Source organism: Aythya ferina (assembly GCF_964211825.1).
Source record: "Aythya ferina genome assembly, chromosome: Z".
NCBI lineage: Eukaryota > Metazoa > Chordata > Aves > Anseriformes > Anatidae > Aythya > Aythya ferina.
The window spans coordinates 30,911,883-30,929,406 of record NC_140299.1 but is presented as its reverse complement, the minus strand read 5'-3'; positions in this window follow the sequence as shown (position 1 = coordinate 30,929,406).

Genomic DNA, 17,524 nt, shown 5'->3' with positions numbered 1-17,524 from the left:
GAAAAAATGTCTGTTCCTGAGACCATCAGAATATTCAGCCAAATATACAGAGGTTACAAAACCTCGTGTTGAGGCCAACAGGAGCTGAAAAAATCTAGTCATAGATGATCTTAGGCTGTAAAGGAAATTGAAAAACTGCAACAAAATTGCACAAGATCTACCACATTTTAAGGGAAAGTATTTTGATTGAGGACAGTTTTAATTTAGATTTCCTTTTACTGTTTCATAACATACATATTAGTTTCAATGATCATTTTTCGAGTTTAAGGTGGAGAGTTGTTTGTAGATTCTTTGGTTTCTGAAAGAACACTATAGAAAGTTAATAAGATTTGCATAGCCTTAAGGAAAATTCAAAGTAACAGTTCTGAGCTGACTACTAGGGAGGGTATTCAACTCATTGAACTTGTGATAAGCAGCTTGTCTTGGTGTTGGAATCATGCAGTAGATCACTACTCTGGAATCATTTAAATGAGACAAAACAGTGCAAGAATGCAGTAAGCATCTGCTTTTCCTGGTTTTGGACAAGAAAGTGCAGTCCATGTTGCACTGCATATTGTAGTGTTGAAAAATCAATGAATATAAACTCATGTAAACTTCAGGATGCATGTATGCAGCCACAAACACAATGTAACTGAGCCATGCTTCTGAATAGAAGGAACAAAATTAGACAAAACACTGGAATCTGCAGACCTACCTATAACCTAACTACAGAAAAAGAAGGTAGCCCAGGAAAATGCTTTTACAATTATTTCTCAGCTGTCATAACTTGTAGGACCTGAGATAACAGAGAGAGAACCCAGTAACTGAGGAGATGGCGTATAATCTTAGTCCTTAGGAAATAAGCAGTCTCATTTAGCAACCTTAAATTCCCCAGTTCTATTTTACCTTATTTACTTCAGTTCAGTAGCTGTAAGATACAACATTTTCCTTCACAAAGATTCTTTTCCCCATCAGCAAATGCAGGATTATTCAAAATTGAACCAATCTTTAAGGCAATTGTGTTGTGATACAAACCTCCTATGTGAGCTGGTGAACAAAAGCTCAGGATGACTCAGATGTGCCTTCATTTGATGGCACCATACTGTTTTCACCTGCCCAATTATCCAGCACTCAATGGGAAGGCACTGCAGCTCCCTAATTGGTAGAATTTATGGTAACTTTTTTCCCTTTGAGGAAAGTTGCCCTCTGAGGCATTGAGTGAAGCGGACTCTTTTAGAAGCAGCAGCAGTATAACCCAATATAGCCACGTCTCATCCTAATTTTGCAAGACATAGATACAATATGTGTTCTTAATACATTAGATTAATCTTTTTTCTATGAGTTTCAGTGGCTTGTTAAAAAAAAATAAATAAATATTTTCACTAGACAGTCAGTAACTTCAGCTACCAACCTATTCTCTACACCTGGCACACAGCCGCATCATCAGTCTAGCTGACTGATGGACCTGAACAGTTCTGTTAGGACTTTGTAAACTAAAATTTTCTACTACAGTTTTCACAGGAAACTTCATAGAAACTGCTTCTGAAATATCAGGAACAATATCAGTGTTCTTTCTTGCAAACCCAAGAACTGCAATTAGTAGGCTGAGAGGGGGAAAGTCTAACTAGATTGTAAGCTGTTTGAGCCCATGGCTTCCCACCAAAGTTCATCCTGACCATTGAGGCATAAAAAAATTATAAGATTAAAATGTTGAAGACGACCTGAGACATGAGCCAACTGGCTACAGCTAGATAAAGAACCAACAGTCACAAGCACAGAAGTTCATGAGCCAACTGGCTACAGCTAGATAAAGAATCAAGAGTCACAAGCACAGAAGTTCAATCAATTGAAACTGCCAATTTTTTTTGGAACTCAGTCCAGACAAATAAATTAACACAAGCAGATTGTTAAAAAGGCTTTTTTTTTTTTTCTTTTTCTTCATCCTGTCCTGATGTAAAGAAATTAGAATCTGAGGAGACATGACTCTTTGCAGTCTACCTGAAGTCAACTATAAATACGGCGTACTGTGCTGAAGAATAGATTAAATTCATTTAGAATCGAAACAACTACATAGATTTAATAGTCCGGGCTCTACCTATTTCTATCTTTTCCTATTGCTAGAAATTACTTAATTCACCACAATTAGGTAAGTGTTCCTACCTGTTAGCTTGCATTGCAAATGAACAGAAGCATACTTATAACTTGGGTTATTCTACAAGAAAAATCAATATTTTTTCAAAAACCTACAGGGATGTTAAAAACATTAATGCACCCTGTCAATGCTTGCTGCAGAACGTTTTTTGCTATTGCTTTATTTAGTTTCTGTTTGTACATTTACAGTGGATAATTTTTATTTTATGATCTCTGGATTTGCTGCAATTTCAATGCAAAAACACCAGTGATATCTAACATAGCTGTATGATAAAGCTGAGAGATTATGGCATGCCAAAATCACAGGCTCTTTGTATTGAAAGGTGTTACATTATTAGTATCCAAAGTCAAACTACCATGTGTTCCATTAAACTTAATTACATTAGGCATAACCACAAGTTGTTGCACCCAAATAATCAATTTTATAGTTCTGTTTCTGAATGCATACAGAGTGTAATGAATTTGGGAGCTTGAGATAGATAGGGTACACTTACAGCATTCTGAAAAAATATAACTACCTCAAACTCTTGAGCTGCTTCAAGAAAAACTGGAGAGATCACTGGAGAAAGACCTTTAGGATGGATTTTACAAACCAATGTGTGATCATTGCTATCACCATCAAGCTGTACCTGATTAGAAAAGGCAAACCTATTGACGGTATAATCTGTATAATTTTATGTATTGGGTTTACATGGCAAAGTTTTGGTAGCTGCGGGCTGCAAGGGTGGCTTCTATGAGAAGAACTCAGAATATAACAGCCATTTCCAGACAGCTCCAAAAGGGACCTGATGCTGCCCAGAGCCGAGCCAATAAGCCATGTTGTTTGCACCTCTGTGAGAGCAGACTTAAGAAAGGGAAGAAAAAAAACTTGCTGTGCAACAGCAGCTGGAAGAGAGAGGAGTGAGAACCAGCCTTACAGACCCCCAGGTCAGTGCAGCAGGAGGGCAGGAGGTGCTCCAGGCAGCAGCAGCAGTTCCCCTGCAGCCTGTGCAGGGAGAGGCCCCTGGTGGAGCAGGCTGTCCCCCTGCAGCCCATGGAGCAATCCCCCATGCTGTAGATCTCCATGCTGCAGCCCATGGAGGAGCCCCCGGTGGAGCAGTTGGATGCAGCCTGGAGGAGGCTGCAGCCCATGGAGAGCCCCCACAGGAGCAGGCCCCGGGCTGGAGCTGTAGCCCGTGGAGAGGAGCCCATGCAGGAGCAGGGGGTCTGGGGGGAGCTGCCGCCCAGCTGTGGGGGACCCGTGCTGGAGCAGTTTGCTCCTGGGGGATCAATGCTGGAGCAGTGCTTGAAGAGATGTTGCCTGTGTGCAGCCCCCAGAGGCTCAGTTCAGGAAGGATGGCATCCCGTGGGAGGGACACCACGTGGAGCAGGGGCAGAGTGACGGTGAAGGAGCAGCGGAGGTGAAGAATTACGAAATGGCTGCAGCCCCCACTCCCCATCCCCCTGCACTGTATAGGAGGAGGATGTAGAAAAGGGTGGATTGGGGGTGAAGGTATTTTTAGTTTGCTTTTAGCTTCTCACTGCTCTAGTCTGCTAGTGATAGGCAATAAAATATATTACTCTCCCTATGCTTCATCTGTTTTGCCCATGACGGTGATTGGTGAATGATCTTTCTGTCCTTATCTCAACCCCTGATTCCCATTATATTCCCATTTTCCTTTGAGGAGGAGGAATGAGAGAGCAGTTGTGGTGGAGCTTAGCTGCCCAGCAGGGTAAAACCACATCTTGTTATGCTGCAGACTTAGGAAGAACCTAGGCTTTGCTCAATTACCAGAAAAGCCTGGCTACCTATATCCAGTGTTATTCAAGTACTCTCAGCTTTTCAACTCAAATGCACAGACAAACTCTCTATGGATTGTAAAACTACCACAAAAGTGTCAGGTAATATAGATTTTTCATATAGTATAAAAACGATATGCTTGGTTTTTGTGTCTAAGTGCAGAATAGTGTTTCTGCCCTCTGCTCAGGGAAATACCAATGTGTACTGGACCATTTTTATATGTTGCAATTGTCAAAAGCACTGTGAACGTAAGGTTCTTTTTGCCTTTCCCAAGGCCTAGCTCTCCCCAAACTACACACAAATTTAATTTTTTGGTGCTATGCTTTAGTCACGATTCATAGTCTTCTGGCTTGTACTGTATCTCCCTATATCCCAAGCTTATCTTAGCTTGCTACAAAACTGGGTAGTTTTACTTCCTAAGGAGCAGATCCATTTTACTGACTCTGCCAACTCTGGTCAAACCGGCCTTTGCAAAAGTTATTCCAGCTCTGCTGTCACTGAAAATGAGCAGAAGTCAGCATGTTCCCTGGGTGTGTCTTTTCCTGTTGTTTCATTCAATTAGGTTTTACCTGGGGCCTCCAAATGGAATATTACCAGAGCTCTTACAGCTTCTCTAAAGATGCCAGCATTCAGTATTAGGTAAATACATCTCAGCTCCATATAGTCTGTTCCCAAAAACCTGTTTATTGGGTAGCAAAGGCCACTAACATCAACAGCACGATGTAAATTGCATCAACTATGAAACTAGCCCTGAAAGCCTTGTCATACTTTAAGCAAAAAGCACAAAGAAAGAGTTAAAGAAAACTCAGTAATGTGTGCTGAGTTAGATTGGAGAAGCATCCTGTTATCAAGGGGTGACTCTGAGTGCTGATGGGGGTGGCTCCTGACTGAGCAGGCGGTACAATAGAGCTCTACCTCCTGTTCCATTGCAGGGATCCACAGCCTGCTCCGACTCGGATCAGCTGTTGTTTAGCAATTTCTTTAGGCCACCTGCTGCCTGTACTAATTTCGTAGAAAGCAAAGCACTCAGAAGAGAGGTGGGGCACAAACACTGTACTTCATCTGGAGTAGGAAAGGATCTGAAACTAATACAATTATTAAAGTAGACTGTGTGTTCACTACTCTTTTCTGGGCATTAAGTACAATAAATGCAGTTCAAAAACCATCAGGTATAATGCACTACAAGCAATTAGTAAATATGATCCTCTAGGGAAGATTCCCTAAGAGTCCCTTTCTTCCAAACATTCCTTGAGCTTAGTGGCAAATCTGAGTATCTCTCACCTCATGCTATTCTTCTACTTTTTTAGTAATGCGTGGTTGGTTGGTAATGACACTGGAGGAAATCTTCCTCCCAGATTAGCACTGCAGGAGCGCCTATCTGCAATGCAGATCCCTGCTGCTTTCAGTACATAATACCCACAAATGTCAGTAATCTAGAACAGAAAAAATAAAAATAAAAAAGAAAGAAGTAAAAGAAAAAAAAAGTATTTGCCAATCATGTAGTTCCTACTCCACATTTTTTTAATCTGTGGATCTCAACTGTTTGAAAAATCTTAACCATCTAATCAGATCATGTGAATATAAGCAAACAATTTTTTCATCACATGCAGTGAGAGTAGAGAGTACTTATGATAGAAATACTGTAGCTCAGTGGTAATTCATTAAAGCATAGTAACTCCTACACTTCAAGATATCTGCCCATACCCAGAGAGTCCAGAGACTTAATTCTGCTCCTCGTTCTAAAAATTCTGCCATTTAAGTTAAGGCGGATTACTTCATCTTCTTGTCTCTCTTTACCCCAGTCCCAGGGTTTCACTGATTATCTCTGTGTAGATTGTAAATGTATCATGGTAGAGGTGGGGCTAAGACAATAGGCTTCCTTTAAAAGACAACACAATGGGCCTAAATCCATTTGGAGCTTTCATTACATAAACTGTATTGTGTTTTTTTGTTGTCTTTCTCTAGGAAAAAGGACAGAAATATTAAAGGAAAATGAGTCTGAAGTAATCCTAGCAATAAAATCCATGACTCCTGAATTCCAATTTTATGTTCTATCTCTTTAGTAATATGTCATTATTTATTTCCATTCTAAAGCATAGCAATAAAAGTAATAAATCAATGCTGACTTTATACTTGTCTTCTTTGCCCAGCATTGTCTTCTCCATTCTTGAATACGAGCCAGGAAGAGCACTGAGGTATTCACCCTTCCTACCTGCCAGGCAGGTCACTCACAGTATCATAAGAGCACAGCAAAACTAGAAGAAAACATGCTTTCTTGCTGCCTTTTTTCCAAGAAGAGAATCAACAATTCACTCATTCACAGGTGCCACCAAGGTTTTCCTGCAGTTTCATAGGGTATGGCCAGAAGCAAACATTGTGACTTCTTTTTTTCTTTTCTTTTTTTGTAACAAAGGGTACAGAATTAATTACTGTAGGAGCTGGAGCATGTCTGTCACAAACACGAACAACTGAAGAAAAACATGACAGTCAGGAAATGCACTGCCACTGTTAGTAAGCTGTCTCAATAGCTAATTGTCTTTGCTTAATACGTATGTCCCAGAATGATAAAGTGGTAAATTTAAAAAGAAATAAAGACTGCTGCTTACTTGATTAGCATGCTAAAAGCAGGTAGGTTCTGAGAACCAAAATGCCAGAAGCTGTTTCTTTTAAGTTGCTTAAGTTCTGTTATAAGGAAAGATGTTCAAATAGTAGAAATACCTCTGTATTGTGGTAAAGCACAATGCAGTAACATAAGAAAAATTATTTGTAATGACAACAATAACGATAACTTCGGCATAAGCTAACAAACAAGTTAAATATACCCTCCATCTCTCAAGGTCATGCTTAACGAACCCTTTCCAATCTGTGAAGACCATAACGAGGCCACAATTGGCAAGGTCATGTTTGTCAGCTGTCTTGTGAGATGTGGCTGCTCCATGTCCGTACGGGGTACAGGTGCCCAGACACGGACAGGGGGCTGCTGGGCCTCCATGAGGCGAGGTGGGGACTGCCCCATGCCAGACATGGCTGGTTCCAGCCAGCTCCAGCGGCCCTGCAGCAGGCTATAGATGGGCCCTGCAGCTAAGGTGGCAATGCCTCAGGAAAAGCATTCTTAGGAAAGGCCAGAAAAAGCTGGACAGGAAAAGGAAAGTATTTCCCTGCAGCCTCTGAGAGGCTGAGCTGGAGCAGGTTTATCCTGAATGACTGCAGCCTGTACATCACAGATCAAAATCCCCCCCACTTAGTGAAAGGACAAAAGTAGGTGAAACAAGCTGCACCATAAGCTGTCTTTTGCCATTTCTAAGCTAATTTCAGCTTTTTTGTTTTCAACCGTGCTTTGCTTTGCAGCTGGGGTTTGAATGTCTTCCCTGGCTTCTTCACTGATAGCTTTGTAACCCTTTTCTGGTATTTCCTTAGCTGTGTTACCTAAGCAAAGAATGCCAGCACTCTTCCAGGTGGAGCTTCAAGGCAATGACTCAAGTTTTGCCACAGACAAACACTTGAGCCAGGAGGCAACAAGCAGACGCTTGGCCAAAGGCAGCTGAGGCACACGGACAGACGAGAGGCTCAGCTAGACCTAGCAGCATGCAAAGCACTCTGGGGTACCAGCTGGAAGTGGGTCGATTTGCTGTGAGGTAGAGATGTGTTCAACTGAACGCCAGGCCCCATTAACTTAATATGCTGTGCAGTTCACACCCTTTGCACTAAAATATAGGAAACACATTATCTGGCCAGTTAATTCACCTAAAGAGCTGCAGCAAGTAGAGGCAGGTATTTTCAACACAAATAAATTAAGTTTGGTGTGCATTAACCCTTGATCCCTGCACAGATATTTATTTACATGTACCTATTTTACAAAACCAATGAGCTCATTTTGAAATAGATGGAAAAATGTATTAGGAACCCTTTTTTTCCTGACAACTATATTTTCAAATTCTGTTAAACATAATAATTAGATTGCAAATTGGCATCAATGGAACAATGTAATGAAACAGACATTTTATGTTTTTCCCAGAGATTTTATCCTTTCTTCTTCTTTACAATCAGTTTCCAAGATAATTGTGCCTCCCTTCACTGAAAATGATGACTGTACTATGTATTGCCCTGTAGAAAGTGAAACTGCATGCCTCAGTGAATTCTATCATCATTTCACCCCCTAATGAGAGAGATTGTTTGCAGGCAGATGAAATTAAATTGTAAGCTCTATTGACTCCAACAACAGGTGCCATTTGTGCAAACCCAAAGGGAACCATTGAATTGTCAAAAAGATTTAACTCTTCCCAACATGTTGGCATCAGATAACATCTTGGTACCTGTACCTCAGATAATTCTATCACCCACAATACATAATCTCATCTTTAACATCACTGGCAAAATGAGTGAAAAGTTCTGAATTAACTGCAAATGAAACACCCATGCTTTCTGATTGCTGGGTTGAAACAGAACTGCATAAACTAAAATGAGGAAGGAAGACAGAAATAAAATGGGAAAAAATGAACCTGGAAGGTAGTAAAGATTTCAGAAACTTTCCAGATTCTGTACAAATTCTCAATGGTTAAATCAAACTCATATCTGTACCTGGTAAATTTTAGTACGAAGAATTCCTTTAACAAATGTTCCACACTTCCCCCACAGCCCCAGGCTGTGAAAGGTTGCTAATTGCTTGATCTGCATTTGCAATTAAATCAAGATTATCACTTATAAGCTATGCAAAAGAAATCCATGCAGAAGCAGATCTTCACCATTTTTAAAAATTACAGCACAGTTGTGGTTTTACATGTTAATATTAGCTCAGTGACTGATTTGAGTTGGTTGTTGTTTTTGGGGGGGGGGGGATTTTTTTTTTTTTTTTCCTTTTATGTGTTTATGTGTATGTGTGAAAGTGTAAAACATTGGTATTCTTAAATTCAAACAGAAAGAATGCCCAAATCCCAGTGTTGAACAAAATAAGATCTGGTACTCTTTGAGTTACTTCCTTAATTCTGTTTCTTTCCCTGACATAAGAATTCTGTTCTTGTCAGATAGACAGTCAATCACATCTATCTAGCAAGAGAATCCTCTCTGTTTCTGGATATAATTTGATATTTCAATGATGTGAAGAACAATTAAATACTTAAGCATTACATAACTTCAAAAGTCTCTTTTGAGATGAAAAATATGCAAATGATAATGTCTAATATGGTTATGGTAAAATTCTTTAATTTTGACTTGAAAGCAGAGAGATTTCAAGACAGCATGATATATTTGATCCAATGAAATAATCAAACCAACTTTGTATCACTTTGGTGGCAATTTATCTTCTATGCCTGAAGCAGAAAGATATTTCTGCTGCAATAATGGATTTATGTAGTTCCTCCCATATCTGTTTCTTTCAGTTTAAGTATTCAAAAATGTGAAGTCCTTTAGTGGGTAATAGCTCCAGGCATGTAACAGATAGGAGACTTCCAGGAGATGAAGGTTAGAACATTCCCTTGTTGAATACGGTCATGGGGCTAAAAGTCAACACTCACACTGCTAACAGGCTATCACATTCACTTCCTTATTATACAGGTGGAAAAAGGGAAAGAAGGACTCAGGAAACTAATGGTTTGCAATCACACAAGCAGCACAGACGGATGACTTCCAAATGCAGGTTTAAATAGTCAGCCAGCAGGATCTCTGCATAGCAGCCGTGATCCCAGGTTTGCAGCAGCAGCAAAATCTGCGTGCGTGCCGCAGCGTTGTCTGTGTGAGTTCATAACGGAGGGCTGAACACCGGGGTTCTTACAGGCATGCACATTAGAAGTGCTGCCTCCTGCCTTCTGGGCATAGCATTCCCACCACCTAAAAACAGAGCATAGCATGTAAGCTTTGCAAGCACCTGGTGAGATAATGCCTGCTTTATTCTGGTAAGAAGTAAAATGTGCTAAAAACATTTCTGACATTTAATGATGTTGCTTTCATTTTGAACACATCATTGAACAGATATTGAATCCATTCATTTTGGTAATAGACTCAGAGCTGTGGAGCTTCTGTTTTAATAAATAAATAAATAAAAACAACAGACACTTTTCTGTGTGGGCTGGGAGGTGGGAACAGTCATAACCCTTGGTATTAAACGTGTTAGCATTTCATGAGTTTTGCTCTTCCATGTGTGTCTCCATACATCTCTTTGAAAAACTAATTTCATTTTCCTATTCTTGTCTGCAGCTTTTTCAATTTTGATATCAAGCTGCATATTACTCTTTTTCAGACTGGCTATTTCAAAATTAATGCAAAATCTTAAATATACTACACATGTTATCCAATTTTGGCAGAGTAGGTTTGGTTTACATATTCTTTTTCAGACAAAATTGTAGCAGATTTTCTTATCACACTATATTTTGTAATCATATTTCTCCATGTTGTAGCAAAAGGAAGAGACTGAAATTAAATCAAATTCTTTATAAAAACTGCATGGAAATTTTCAGGTTTTGCCATAGCTTTTTATAACTTGCAGAGCACTACCATGACCATTGCAACCTTTATTTCCCAAAATTCAATTTTTGTGCTTTTATGCAGTGTAACTCAATAGCAATATCTGAGCAAAACTGGGTATGACACATTCAAAGCTGAGGATCACAATTGCGCTAAACAAGCCAAAATGTATACCAAAATCTGGATTTTTAAGTGAGACTCTTTTAATAAAGAAATGGCACAAACAATTAGAAAAAGATCAATCTACATAAAACATGTCCATGGGGTTACTGTCTCTGGACCATGTAGAATCAAATGTAAACTGTCACATGTGTTATGAAAATGTATGTCACGTGTAATGAAAATGTATTTTATCATTTGCAGACCTAATCCTAAATTCTGTTTACATCTTTAGCTGATTCCAACCATTCACCAACATCTTCCCAGTCTTATCCTTCTAATCACCTTCCAATTTCCAAGCAAGGTTGGTGTTTTGTGGTTTGTTTCATTGCCCCTGAAAGCTCAGACTTAGCAGAGAAATAGGAATAACAGACATTGAAATAGACATTAAATCATATCTGCTCAACAATCTTTAGAAATGTGCAGACTGCACAGAGGGGCTGACATTTTAGATTTGTTTTTAAATTGGACATAACAGGAACTCCGTGTGACTTCCTATAGAAACATGGCTTTTTATGAAAGAAAAAGAGATTGTTCCAGCTCCTTCTGTGGCTGTGACCACTTGCAATATGTTCTGATATTTATCTATGTAGTTAGTGGTTTCCTTCATTTTTCCTGTCAACATCCTACTTCTTTTCTGCCTCATTACATTTCCCTTTGCTGAATTCTGTGCCCATGTGGAGAAAACTACATGCTCCCTTTTAAAAGAGCTATAATAAAATAGAAAAAAAAAAAAAAAAAAAGGATATTGCCTTACTGGGCTTTTGCCAAATTCTGCCTCTGCCTTTCCTCTTTTTTTTTTTTTTTTTTTTTTTTTTTTTTTTTTTTGAGTAAACAGAAAGATGCTGAAACAGCACAGTGTATGGTCCAACAGTTTTTTCCTTTGTCATAGAGTAACTGTTAAAGAGTAAACCATTTCAGCAGGGAGGTAATAAGCTATTAGTGAAGATGTTTGAAGCAAACCACACACATAAGATGAATAAAAGGAGTTTACTGAGCGATACAGACAAAAAGGTGGGATAGAGGTCAACCATGTAATGCCACCAGGTTGACTGGTCTACATCCCAGAAGTTGTTTATGACTCCATCTAGCTTCACGTATTAAGATGAAGGACTGCACTGCTGTGATAGCTGTTTCAAATCCACAAAAAGAAGACACTCTGCAGGAAGCTTTCTGCCTCTATTCTCAAATTGGTACAATCTGAGCTGAGGGGCACTAAGGCATAAAATAAGCCTGACACTCTTCTAAAATGGAGAAGATGGAGAATATTCCTGATTTATTGTATATGCAGACATGCAACCTACTCTCTGCTGCTGATTTTACCAGTGGATCCCAAGAGAGAGTATTTCTGTAGTTTTCCTTTTCTTTTCAACTTCAGCACACAATAGTGCAGGCAATAACCTAACTTAAAGTCATTAGCTACGCACCAATGTGGCTCTTTATGTATGCAAATCTCTCTCATTAAATCCCACAAAACTTTCCTGGTGATTCAAGAATTAAATATCCACATAGTTTTAGGAAGCTGCAGGGCTAAGCAGCTACTTGTTGCACTTTTGAATCTAGACAACCAAATTGGCAGAAAGCTGTCTAAACCCTTTATGATCTTTCTTTATTTTGGTCTCTCCATATATCACTTTCCTAATCAGCACAATGGAAACAAGGGTTCCATGAGTTTTCTGTGAAGATAGATAGGTTGATAGGTTAGAGCTAATACATTTCTCAGATAATCCTGCAGGACATGAATGGCACTGACATGTCAGGAAAAAATAATTAATTAATTAATTAATTAAAAAATAAATAAAATGTAGGGTTTTTTTTGAACTGGCCATTTAAATCTGTCACACAGGACCAAATATTCATAGGGTTGATGAATCAACTGGAAACAAACAGTAAGAATGAATTTCTTACTTGATTTCTCTTTAGTTGAAGGCACTTTTATGTCTCCTGTCACTTGATATCAATGAGCAGGCTTCCAGCTCAGCTGAGACAACGTTAGATTTGAAAGATGTACAAACATTGATATCATCAAACATATTAGCAGGTATGAAAGCCAAACTAAGCTTTTGCTAACAGCTGTGGTTAGTTTCCACAGTTTAGTAGAAAGTCTGCAAGTGAAAAACAGCTCAGATTAACAGCTCAGTGGTGGAAGGCAAATGTTGAGACAAGATCTCTTTCTAATAAAAACTATCATCCTTTACAGAAGTTACCATATGAAATATAGCTAGAACTTGAGTTCCAGTCATTATTTTCTGTGCTTCTACAACAATTACTCTGTGAACCAATAACTTCAGTGCCATCTTGCTAGAACAAGTGGATATAATAAATATAATAACAAATGGTTATGAAATATATAAAATTATTTATTTAATCAAGAAAAATCTAGGCAACACAGCTCAAGTAAAACTATATTCCTTGTAATGCAACACAAATTAAATTTCTTATGTTACAATCTGTGTTCATAGCAAACTGCTCTCAGTAGTCATTTCTGGCATGACATAGACTTGTCTTTTGGAGAGCATGCGATATGAATCAAGTGATAAAACTTCTTTGGTTGAGCCTACGCAGTAGTGAAACCTCCTTCATTCTGAAATAAATAAAATGTTGTCGGGGAAGGGGAAGGGAAAACATGATTATTACAGAGTATTTAGTTGGAGAATCCACAAAAAGAAAATTAAATTACAATCACATAAAATTACCAATTTCAAAATTCCTCATTTCCCTCCATTATGCTTTACCAGACATAGAACTCAATTTTTTGCTCAACTTTGATTTGCCTAGCTCTGATAAATCACATTAAAAATAAATAAATGTATCACAAATTAATAAGCATTGTGTTACAGTAGCATGATTAAAACTTCCAATCTAACAATTTGACCCGTTCAAATTATTATCACATGCAGGATCAAATTTTGTTAATTCATTTCACAAGTTCTTGCCCTGAAATGGCAATGTTACACAAATTTCTACTCAAAGAGAATGTCTACTAAAGCGACAAGCCTTCTGAAAGCACATTATTGTTCTTTGCTGGTTCAAAATAATAGAAAAAAGCAAATATATCTAGAATTGTCTGCAATTCATATTAATTTTCTTCATATAAGCTATAAGACAGTATGCTTCAGTTCCATGTTAACAGTAATCAACAGTTAGCAGAAAAATACATGCAAAAGACTTCTGTCTTTTTTCTGAGCTTCCAATAAATATATTTTAGAAATTCAATATGCACATTTTTCTACATATCATGCTTTAGGAGAAAGCTAAGGGGAAGCTAAGATTGAATAGCTGGTGGGTTTTTGTTTGCTTGTTTGTTTGTTTTTTTTTTGTGTATGATTGAACAGAAGGTATTAGGCATGAAATATGTGTACAAAGAAAGGTTGCAACCTATTCCAAAACCTGTTTTGCTGTGTGTATTATTTTGCTATAATTTTAAAATACTTCTCTAGATCTCTAGATAGTTACAATACCCATTTTGAACTATAGTTTAATAAATGTTTTTTGATGTACATGGGATACAAAAGGATGCTGTCAGGTGCACATTTGTTCTCGCAAAGGAAAATGATTCTTTACTTGGCAAAAGTAATCTATAGGCATGCCCACTGCTGTTTGATATCTGTTCTACAAACATAAAACAACCATTCACAACCTGCCAAAACCTGTCCTTGTAGAAACAAGCACATACCTAACTGACTGATCACTGGCTTGGCGCATACATTGGAACACATTTTTAACTGATTACCTCTTTAAGGTAAAGCCTCACATATTCCAGTTGATCATACCTTTGAAACTGTTAACTCTCAATGCAAAGTCAACATTTAAAAGTGCATCCTCCCATTCTGAAAGCTTTCTATTAGCCATTATATCAAAGCAGACAGAAAACTAATTCATTTCCCAGCACAATATCAAGTCACTACAGTTTTACTATCAAAACTTATCAAAACTGTTTTTTTTACATAGAGGAGAAATCCAAAGCAGTATGTTCATAACACACACAAAGAAGGTCCTCAGTCCATCTACAGAGTGTCTGTCATGCATTTCTGTTCTGATAGATCTCTCTACATGATTTTACAGCTTTAAAGAACTTCCTGCATCCTGTCAAGCAGACTTCACAAATATGAAAATATTTGAAAGTATGAAAATATTTGAAAGCCAAAAGTAATGCCCAAATTCCCAAGCTATAACATCAGCATGACTTTAAAGGAATAGTAGAAAATATTTCATATAGTATACTGAAAACATACCACCTGCCTGTTCAATCATATGAACTGATAAGGCACTAAGGGTATTTATAGATCAGTACAGAGACAAATTTTCTTAAGAAGATGTTCTTGGATATTCAGAAAGATGCTGTAACATGTGGACTTTCATGTCATTCATCATGGAGATTCATCGACTGATCATCGCAGAAAACTGCTCCTCTGTAATCTGATGTCATTGTTCATGTCAATAACCTTCTACATCATCAGTGTTATTCTGGTTTTTTGTTTTGTTTTGTTTGTGTGTTTTTTGTTTGGTTGGTTGGTTGTTTTTGTTTTGTTATTTTTTCTGGTGCCAGTACCAGACTTAAATTTGAGGTGAGGTCCAATGAAGAAGACAAACTTACTAAAAGGACTCAATTAAATCAAATGTATTTGTTCCACCATAAACATCCACCAAGCTAAATAACTAACAGTGTAACCAATAGGTAACCTGAAACTCTAGCTCTCTAAGAGATTACTACTGAATTCTCACTACTCGTGATTTCTCTTTACTTCTAAATCTCCCTTCATAAACAAACCTATATAATAATAGCACAGTGAACATGGGCCACTTGTGAGCACCATTTTGGTTGTTCTGATACATTTCCACATATTCTTGTTGCAGTGCTCTTGTACTGAAACACAAATAAATCTCAAAAATAAAAAGATGGCTGACTCCTTAAGGAAAGCACGGGACATGCTAGAGTACAGTGGGAATAACATATTTTGTGACACCCAACTCACCAGTGGAAGAACACCTTTATAAAAGACCGGCCAAAATCAAATGTATTGTCTTAGTACACCATCAGTAGTTCAGGAAGTACAGTCTCTTTTGGTGCATAGAAAATACTGAAATGTGTTGTAAATGAGATTAATTTCAAGCAATTCAGGTAGCTTTCTAAGTGAAATTCAGTCTGACTCAGAAAGATAAAACTTTCTTTTTTTTCTTTACTCATTACATGAAAGGGCTGGCAAAATAAAAATGAACTTCATGTCTAAACTGAACCATTTGCTCAGCATGCTACCCTTCAATATTCTAGGTAGCTTCTTTAAAGAACTGACATACTATTCATGGATTTTCTCTGAGATGGGGTGAATAAGCTAGACTTTCTTTAAATAAGCTACAGGATCCTGTAGTTCCTTTCTTAGAGGATTTAACCTACCTAACTCATTATACACAGACAGATACACTCCTTCCCATTACATTGAACTGAATCATACACTGTGGCACTACATGAACTTTAATGATGTGGTTTTATCAAAGCCACAAAACATTTGGCATTCAGACCTTTTGGAATATCTAACTTCATGTCCATGTACAAAAAAGATAACACCAGACCTTTTTTGCCCAAGTCTGTGGTGACAAGCTGCCAGCATAATGAAAATGAATACTTCTGATTTCATGAAACCGCCTTTCTGATAAATCCTCTTCTGCAAAACAGTGAATCTTTTTCCTGACATAAATGGCAGGCTGAAGCAGATAGGTTAACAAACTCATAGATGTACTGGTAAATAGCAAAGTTAAACCTTTCAAGCAGGAATTTTAGTTACTATGGATAAGCGCTACCATGAAATAGCAAGGATGCTATTTCTCCAAATAGATGCAACTGATCCATCTTGGGAAAAGAGTACAAGCCTCTTTAATTCCAGAACAAAGTATATTTTGAGGTTATGTTTAAACTTAATGGAAGAGATCCAAAGCCAAAGAAATCAATGGAATTATTTCAACACACTTTTGATCAGCCCATAAATAGAATTGCTCTGGGAATCACAGCATCACAGCAATTCAATATAAACAGCTTCAGAGGATATACTGAACTTCCAGAGTGGAAATGCTGGAATTTCACAGAAAAAGAAAAACTCCTGTATCTTCCTTGGATTGTTGCAGAGTGTCCTATTCGGAATGCAAAAGAAACAAAAAAAATATGTGGTATTGTTACAGGGATTAATTATGTTGGCACTCCTTGTAAATAACACTGCTTACCCATTACCAAGAGCTATGGTTAAGGATTGATTTTTCTTCTTAAAAACTATACTGGCTGCCAGGCACGAGGCTTGGATGAACCCTAGTTAGTCCCATGTGGGGAGCCTAGCTAAAACCTCCAGCTTTTACAAACATTTGGGAATTCACATGTATGGCAGGAGGCAATTATTTACTTGGGGTTTCAAGACCTGCCATCTGGATCATGAACAGCATTTTACCCTGGCTGTCATGGCAGATCACAGTTGTAAAGCCCCTCTCCTGCTTTTCATATCTCACTCTCTTTTCACATTTGCATCACAAACAAAGCCTCAGAGCAACAAATCAATCTTGATGACAAAATGGACTTAGACATGAGCACACCTATAGCCAGAATGGGGCATCTTCTCCCTGGCAACACTTCGTAATCTCCCTGAAGTCTTAGTAGGGGAGACAGAGACAGGAGAGACATATAGGTGTGGGGACAGTATGAGGTTTTTGCTCCATCAAATTTGGCAAAACGTGTAACTTTGTTACCTGTTCCAGTGCAAGCCTCACCCTCAGCTTTGTGCATACAAAACAGATCTGCCTAAGGAAAATTCAGGTACATAGTATTTCTTTTTCGTTTGCATACATATTCTATTTCTTTCAGAAATAGGTGCTCAAAAATCAGCAAAATCAGTTTTTCCATTTTCTTAAGTTTTATCCCCTCTGCATCTGAGTATTCCATTGGGTATTCCCTTGCTGGATCCCCTGGTTCTGTGCAGCACATCTGAGCATTAGGCAGTCATGACTGACATGAAATTC